Source organism: Pinus tabuliformis, chromosome 1_2 (assembly GCF_031772625.1).
Source record: "Pinus tabuliformis cultivar Carrire ecotype Pingquan chromosome 1_2, CPIR1, whole genome shotgun sequence".
Taxonomy (NCBI): Eukaryota; Viridiplantae; Streptophyta; class Pinopsida; order Pinales; family Pinaceae; genus Pinus; species Pinus tabuliformis.
The window spans coordinates 217,831,838-217,840,663 of record NC_142298.1 but is presented as its reverse complement, the minus strand read 5'-3'; positions in this window follow the sequence as shown (position 1 = coordinate 217,840,663).

Below are 8,826 nucleotides of genomic sequence, written 5' to 3'. Positions count from 1 at the left end.
AATGGATGCGGACCCGACAGGAATATCAACTGTTGTTTAATACCATATCACGTCCACAGGAGAATCGGCCCATCAGCCATCGGTGATGTCATGAGGTCACTATATAAAGAACTTCAGGAAGCCGCAATTTTCGATTGCGATAATGTTGTGTAGGAGTGGACTCGATGTCATTTAAATATGGGTGTAATAATTCCTGAAGTCCACCCCTTTAGTCTTTTCAACTGTTTCACACATATTTCCTGTGTAATCAAGTTTTTTGGGTTCCACGGGGTTTTTTGGGCCAAAAGGCCTATGATAACTGTTCTAATGAATTATAAGGCTGAGTGTCAGTTACATGGGGTGTATCAGACCGATGGAGATTGCGATTGGAGCATAACATGTTCGTTAAACAAAACAGTCTCGATGGATCCCTGTTATCATTGAAAAAAATGGGCCTGTGTTATAGTTTTAACACATAGTAACCGTAAAGCCAAGAAGTTGAATGGAAAGCCAATATAGAGGAAGCCATAGTGACCAAGGAGGGAAGCTGAAATATCAAGCGAGTCAGAGGAAACAACATCGACTGAGGAGGAAGCCAAAGAGCCAGTGAGTAAGCGGAAATGAATGGATAAAGGCATGAGAATGTATAAAATAGTAAAAACATAGAACTGTTGGTGCTCTTATTGTGGTGAAGAACCAGAGCGTGAGGTAGCAGAAGCAGAAGAGGCAGAAGAGGCAATAGAAGCAGTGGAGGTTGTAGAAGCAAAATAGGTAGGAGAGTAGGAGTGAGAGAACCTCAACTGAATAGAGTGCAGTAGCATACTAGTGTATACCAAGATTGGGTTAGAGCCCAAGAGGTTGGAGCCTCAGAACTAAACAGGACTAAAGTCATTAGGGGTAGGAGCTCCTAAGTGCAGAACCATTGCTAAACAAAGTTGGTGCTCTAGATGTTGGAGCCTCACTGAAGCCCAAGTTGGAGCTTGGCAACTATTCACAGTCAGATATATACTTATATTGTATTTATTTCATTGTACTGTCTCGAGTTTTAATAAAAGCATTTATTCCCGCTGTTGGTTTCTGTGTTCTATGTATACATATACATATCTATATATGCTTTTGGCAATCACTAGAATAAAAAAAATTAAGAAATACTGATTCACCCCCCCCAGTATTTCCAAAAATTGGTATCAGAGCTAGGCTCCTTCATACTAGCCTAACAGCTTGAAGAAGGATCCACAACCATGATGAGAAATCACGAAGCATCAGGAAGACCTCCTTTGTTCGATGTCACTAACTTTGGTTTTTGGAAGAGAAGAATGACCTACTACTTAATGTCCCTTGGACCTGAAGTCTGGCATTTTGTTAAAAATGAATACAAAACTACTTCCACTCTTCCAACAGACCAAGACGAGAGGAAAGCCTACATCGCAAATGCAAAGGCCATGAACTCCATCACTAGTGGAATCACTAATTTCAAGTTTACAAAAATCATGCACTGTACCTCTGCCAAAGAAATGTGGGAGAAGCTAGTTGGCTTGTACGATGGAGACTCAAAAGTAAAAAAGGCAAAGCTTCAAACTCAAAGAAGACAATTTGAAAGTTTGAGGATGGAAGATGAAGAAGATATTGCAGCATATCTCCTCCGAGTAGCTGAAGTGGTAAATTACCTGAAAGGATTGAAGAAAGTACCATTGTTCAAAAGGTATTAAGGTCTCTTCTAGATAGATTTGACTCCAAAATAAGCCCTATAGAAGAAGCAAAGGATCTAGATACCCTCAAAATGGATGAACTCCATGGAATTCTCACTGCCTATGAAATGAGGAAAGGTGGCCCAAGCTCCAAAGATGCAGCATTCAAGGCCTCAAAGTCAAAGAAGGGGAAAGAAAGGAATGACTATAGTGATGAGTCAGATGTCGAATCTAAATTGGCTCAATCTGTACGAAAGCTGAAGAGAGGACCTAAGCTTAAAGGAAAGTATCCTCTTATCTATTTTAAATGTGGTAAAATAGGTCATTATGCAGCAATATATCCTCATAAATATGACAGTGATGATGAAGGAAATTCTAAAATAATGGCACACAAAAAGAAAGGGTTCAATAGGAAAAAATTATTCTCCAAGCAAGATGAGTTTGATGAGGATGAGTTTATGGTCATCATAAAGAAATCAGATGAGGAAAGTGATCATGATGAAAGCCAAGAAACATTATTCATGGCACTCATAGATGATGATGACTCAGGGCTAGAAGGAAATGTAGATGAACTATTAATAAGTTCCATTGAAGAAAATGAGAAACTACGGAACAAAATCATTTCTCTCAAAGTGGAAAATGAGGAAATAAGAAGGAGAGAAGATCTCTTGGAAGCAAAGCTTAAAGAAAAAGAAGAGACTTGTGAAGAATGTGAGGCCGAAATAGTGTCTCTGAGAAATGAGTTGGAGAAAATTAAAAAGGGCTATAAAAGCTCTCAAATACTTGAGACTATTCTGAAAAATCAAAAACCTCAACATGACAAATCTGGAATAGGTTTCAAAGGAGAATCCTCAAGCACTAAGAATAGTGTGAAAAGATATGCCAATGCACTTTCCTGCAATCCAAAAGATGAAAAAGTATGTTATCAAAAGTGCATCCTAGATCCCAAGAATGAAGAGAGAATTACTCCAAAGAAGAATGTGGAGTCGAATCATGGACATTATAGCAAATACAAACCTGTACTCCACCAAGGGCCCCTCGCAAATCCAAAGAACGAGGGAGGAGTAATTACCAGGAAGGAAATCGACTCAAACCATGGTTGCTTCAACAAGTACAAAACCATCTTTCTTGGACATTGCTTTCACTGTAAAAACTTCAGTCATCAAGCAAGAGATTGTATGGCTTGCAAAAGTGAAAAGAGAAAGCTAAAGGATAGAATAATCAACTCATATGCCCCCAAAAGGCAGGGACAAATAAAACCTTCTATTCATTTGATCCCTTGACCAAATTTGATTTGATTTGCTCTTTCTTCTACAATAATGGACACTATGAACAAGACTGCCCACTCAAAGGAAGAAAGAGAAGTAGCAAGAACTCCAACATGGACAAATGTGGCCTGGCTCTATATGCTCAAAATAATGGAAACCAGTGGTTTATAGATAGTGGGTGCTCTAGACACATGATAGGAGATAGAAGGAAGTTTGTATCACTGAGCAAAAAGGAAGGGAATGTGTCCTTTGGAAGTGGATCTGGCAGAATTGTAGGAAAAGGAACAGTTACTCTGATCAATGGAAAAGGAAAAGCTCAAGATGCTCTGCTGGTTGGCGGAATCAAACACAACCTCCTGAGTGCCAGCCAAATTTGTGATCAACGACATAAGGTTGTTTTCAGCACTAAAGAATGTAAAATAAGGAACTCTACCTCAAGGAAACTTGTGGTAGAAGGGGTGAGAACACCAAACAAAATTTACATTCTAAACAAGATTCAAGAAAATAAATGCTACTTGAGTCAGACAGATGAGAGTTGGCTGTGGAACAAGCGATTTGGACATACAAGCTTCAAAAATATGATCAATATCAGCAAGATCAAAGTTTTACGAGACATCCCAAGGCTGTTCAAACTAAATCAAGCAGTATGTGGTCCATGTCAACATGGAAAGTAGACCAGAATCAACCACAAGACAAAGGAGCTCTCTACATCGAAGCCCTTGGAGATCATCCATGTTGATGTGTGTGGGCCAACTAGAAATCAAGCACGCCAAGGAGAAAAGTACTTTGTGTTATTTGTTGATGATTATACTAGAATGATGTGGATATATTTCATAAAGTATAAATCTGAAACTTTTGAGTGTTTTAGAATCTAAAAGCCCTTGTAGAAAATGAAAATGATTCAAAAATTAAGTGCCTCAGAACAGACAGAGGAGGAAAATTCACATCAAATGAGTTTAGTGAGTTTTGTAATATTCATGGAATTAAAAGGGAATTCTTAGCTACCAGAACACCTCAGCAAAATGTGGTAATGAAAGAAGAAATCAAACAGTCCAAGAAATGGCAAGAACTATGCTATTAGCAGTAAACTTACAACCTAAATTCTGGAGAGAAGTAGTAGGGACAGCTGTCTATACACTGAATCGAACTCAATTAAGACCAAATTGTGAAAAAAATCATTATGAGCTATGGAAAGGAAGACCTACTTCAGTGAAGTACTTCAAGATATTTGGAAGCAAGTGCTTCATAAAAATAAATGATGGCTCACTCAGAAAGTTTGATTCTCGGGTTGATGAAGGGATATTTCTTAGATACTCTACATCGAGAAAGGCTTAGAAGTACTACAATTATCGACTGAAGAAAATAATGGAAAGCATTGATGTAAAGGTTGATGAAGATCTTCCAGAAAAGGAAATTGAAGAACATGAAGATGGCTCTCTCATTGAAGAAGAAGAACCTAAAGAAGAAGAAATAGATGAGGAAGAAGAAGAAGAAGAAGAAGAGGAAAGAGAACCACCTAATACCCCTTCAAAGATGAAGTATGTCCAAAGACATCATCCAGAAGAGAAGATCATTGGAGATAAAGACGAAGGTGTGCAGACCTGAAGAAGGATAACAATCACACCCAAGAGAAAAGTCATTGCCCTCCTATATATGATAGAACCAGAAACATTTGCAGAAGCAAGTAAGGATCCTCATTGGGTAGAAGCCATGGAAGAAGAAATGTACCAAATTGAGAATAATAAGACATGGGATTTGGTACCTCGTCCAAAGGACAAAAACATAATAGGAACCAAATGGGTGTTCAAAAATAAAATGAATGAGGAAGAACAGGTTATCAGAAACAAGGCAAGACTTGTCTACAAAGGCTATTCACAAATTGAAGGAATTGACTTTGAAGAGACATTTGCACCAGTGGCCCGTATGGAAGCTATCAGGATGTTCTTGGCATTTGCTTGCTCAAAAGGATTCAAAATCTATCAAATGGACGTGAAATCAGCATTTCTAAATGGGGAATTCAAGGAGGAAGTCTACATGGAGCAGCCAGAAGGTTTTGATCTAACAGCAGGAAAGGACTTAGTCTGTATATTGAAAAAGGCTTTATATGGGTTGAAACAAGCTCCTAGAGCTTGGTATGCAAGAATGGATAACTATCTACAACAACAAGGCTTCAAAAAGGGAGTGGCTAGAAGCAATATATACATAAAGACAGATCAAGGTCAGTTACTAGTTGCTCTTGTTTATGTCAATGATCTAATTTTTGCTAGTAATAATGATGAAATGAGCCATGAATTTTCTCAAAGCATGTCAAAAGAGTTTGAGATGTCAATGATAGGAGAGTTGTCCCACTTCCTTGGACTTCAAGTATCTCAAACCAGAGCAGGATTGTGTATATCTCAAACCAAATATCTAAAAGACATGCTCAAAAAATATGGAATGGAGGACTGTGCACCCGTGAGCACACCTATGACCACAAACTGCAAATTGAGAAAATATTATGACTCCCCTCTAGTAGATGCAACTCATTACAGGCCAATGATTGGAGCCCTTCTATATTTAACAGCTACACGACCAGACATAATCCAAGCAATAGGAATGGTGGGAAGATTTCAATCTGCTCCCAAACAATCCCATTTATTAGTTGTAAAAAGAATCCTCAGATATCTAAAGGGAACTTCTAATTTCGGTCTTTCGTACCGAAAGTACTTAACACTGACTGTAACTACATATAGCGATGCTAATTGGGCTAGAAGTATAGATGATTGGAAAAGTACTAGTGGAAATGCATTCTTCCTAGGAGAATGTTTGGTATCCTAGCTCAGCAAAAAACAGTCATCCATATCATTATCCACAGCCGAAGCCGATTATATTGCTGCAGCAGACTATTGTACTTAGATACTATGGATGAAGGAAGCTCTAAAAGATCTCGACATATGTACAGATCAAACAATTACCATCTATTGTGACAACACAAGTGCTATCAGTCTCAACAAAAATCTAGTGATGCACTCAAGAACCAAACACATACCAATCAAGTATCATTTCCTTTGTGAGCAAGTAGCTGAAAAAAACATTGTCCTAGAATATATCAGTACTAAGGAGTAGATAGCTGATATTTCACAAAACCTCTTCCTCGAGAAGCATTCAAACATTTGCATCAAAAGATGGGGGTTATTTCTTTATCATCACTCAAGTTCATTCATAAAGATGTAGCAGGACAGGGGGAGCAGTTTGACAGGGGGAGTCCATATGAATTCCTTTACCATTGATGTCAAAGGGGGAGAGAGCAGAATAATATTTCCATCAATAACAAAGGGAGAGATTGTTGGACACAGATTATCATTGATGTCAATATGGCAATATTTAAGGAAGGAGACAGAGCCAAAGAAGAGGAGCTAACAAAGGCAGAACCCATATATATATATATATATATATATATATATATATATATATATATATATATATATATATATATATATATATATATATATATATATATATATATATATATATATATGCATGCATTTAAACACTATCGGAAGAGGATTTAACACTATCGGTGGGCAAGTTATGCATCCCCGACAATACACTATCAGAGGCCAAAACTCATGTACATATGCCGTTACACTATCGCACGCGGAAAACGGACTTGAAAATATATGCACGGGAGATTTGGGATCCTATCGGGTCCGACACATCGCATCGGCACTTTGGAAGTGAGCGTTACAGTGTGTCAAGCAGCCCCTTTGTGATCGTCGATAGCGATTATCGCATCAAGAAATCAGAGTGGAGGTAATACAGTGTAAGGCCCTGACCATATGCGACTTGTGATCACCGATAGCGATATCCCATCAGACCTGACCCTATGCGACTTGCGATCGCCAATAGCGATATCGCATTGGACCTCCACCAAGGGAAAACCCCGATTGTGATGAACGGATGCAGACCCAATGAGAATATCAACTACTGTTGTTGTGGAGGTAAATCCCCTCTACGGATAGAGGCAATCCCTACTAGCCCAAATAGGGTCTAGCAACAATCAAACAACGCTAACACACAGGTTCCTAATTACAAATTAAATACCGATGATGAGGGCCTACCTAGATTCGAACGCTAGTACTTGTAGAAGAGTCATCGCTCCCGATCCTTTGCTCCAGCTGGTCACAATCCCCACGATCCTCGTGAATAGACACCTGCACATGCAAAGAACGATACAAACACAAGCATAAAATCCAATAGATGCAACTATATATCAGTTAGAAAGGATATAACTCAATCACCATTACAAATACAATAAGAGTGGAACCATAATGATAGTCGTCTATTATTGATAAACAAAGAAGAATACAACCATAGTTCTGACGTCAAATCCTTCTCAAGAGGGTCCAACCAGCAATTTCCTCAAGCATTCACCCTTGAAGATAGATCTCCCAAGACAAAACTCTCTCACTCACAAGTTTACACAAGATCAAAACACTACACAACCTTCCTTAAGCTCTCTAACAATCCCACACTTGTCACACCAGCTACCTATCAAGCTCACAACACTGTTAGCAACACTCCAAATACTATGAATTCCAAAAAACCAGCAGCTCATAGCAATGGTGGAGGGTTAAATAGGAGAAGGAGTGTCCATGAATGGTGAGAATATGAGCTTATCTCCAAGGAAGGTGGCTCAAATGATGAAACAGACATGCTAGAGAAGGGAGGGTGACATATACAAGGCCAAAAACCAGGTCTGGAGTCATCTGGAAGGCCGGCTGTTAGAACAAACTTGCCCAGACTGGATCATCGTGGGTACATAACTGTATTGGAGCGCTGACATTGCTACTGCATAACAGAGAAGGTCATGTCATCGCGATAAAATATAAGCAACAGTCACGCTGTCTCATGAAATCCGACCATTGTGGGAATCACGTGTACTTCCGCGATGGCAGAGTGTTCGGTCTATTTTGGAGCGCTCATCAACGCGTTCATTTTTACAACAGTCGCGATGATGCAGAAACTTTGGCAAAGTGGGTCATTTGGCAACATCAGAGAGCATGAGCATGAATGATTTTGACTCATGACACAGTAGGAAGACTGGGATGAAGGCAGTGACAAATTACTGTGTAATAGATGCCCCCTAAAGTATGAAGCCCGAGAGAGTGGGAGGGGTGAAATGCTTTACGAAACTGATTGAACTGGAACACCACCGGGAAAAACCTGCACGCAAGTACAACTGATATCTCTGAATTACATGTAGTCTAGTCATGGGCTCAGCCATCCAAAGAACATACGAAATGGGTCTGTGGTATGGACGCAACCACCCAGCTAATGGGACCATGATGATAATAAAGGTATGGTCGTAGCCATCCATGAAGACTCAGGTATGGTCATAGCCATCCATCAATGGGTCATGTAATGATCATAATAATCCACAAAATCGCAACCTGGATCCCAACAGAAAAAATCCAGGGTCTTGCGCTCCATCTCGACCCGAAAAAAGTACAAGTTCAAGCATGCGAATATTGGGAGTCGAAGTCAAACATGCAAGAACATCGTCTGATTACCAGTCAAGGATGAAAACTGTTAACAGACGCGAGAGGTACCACCAATAATGACAATGGTCCTCAAGGTACTATAGGTACAATCTACAGCGTGTGAATCAGTGAGCCGGTGTCGAACACCCGTAGAATCATTCGATCGGAGGCCAATGATGAAAACCTAGCGTCAAACATGAAGAACCTGCCATTGAGGCATGCAGGCTCCAAGGAACCTGAAGGGAGTCTCTAGGTCAACTTCCTGGATAATGAGCTGAAGTCGACAGGAAGTGACCTTGATCGAAGGTGGGCCATAATGTTTCCCACATCGTTGACACGAGACAGAGAAGGATAAGATGTTTTGTGTGA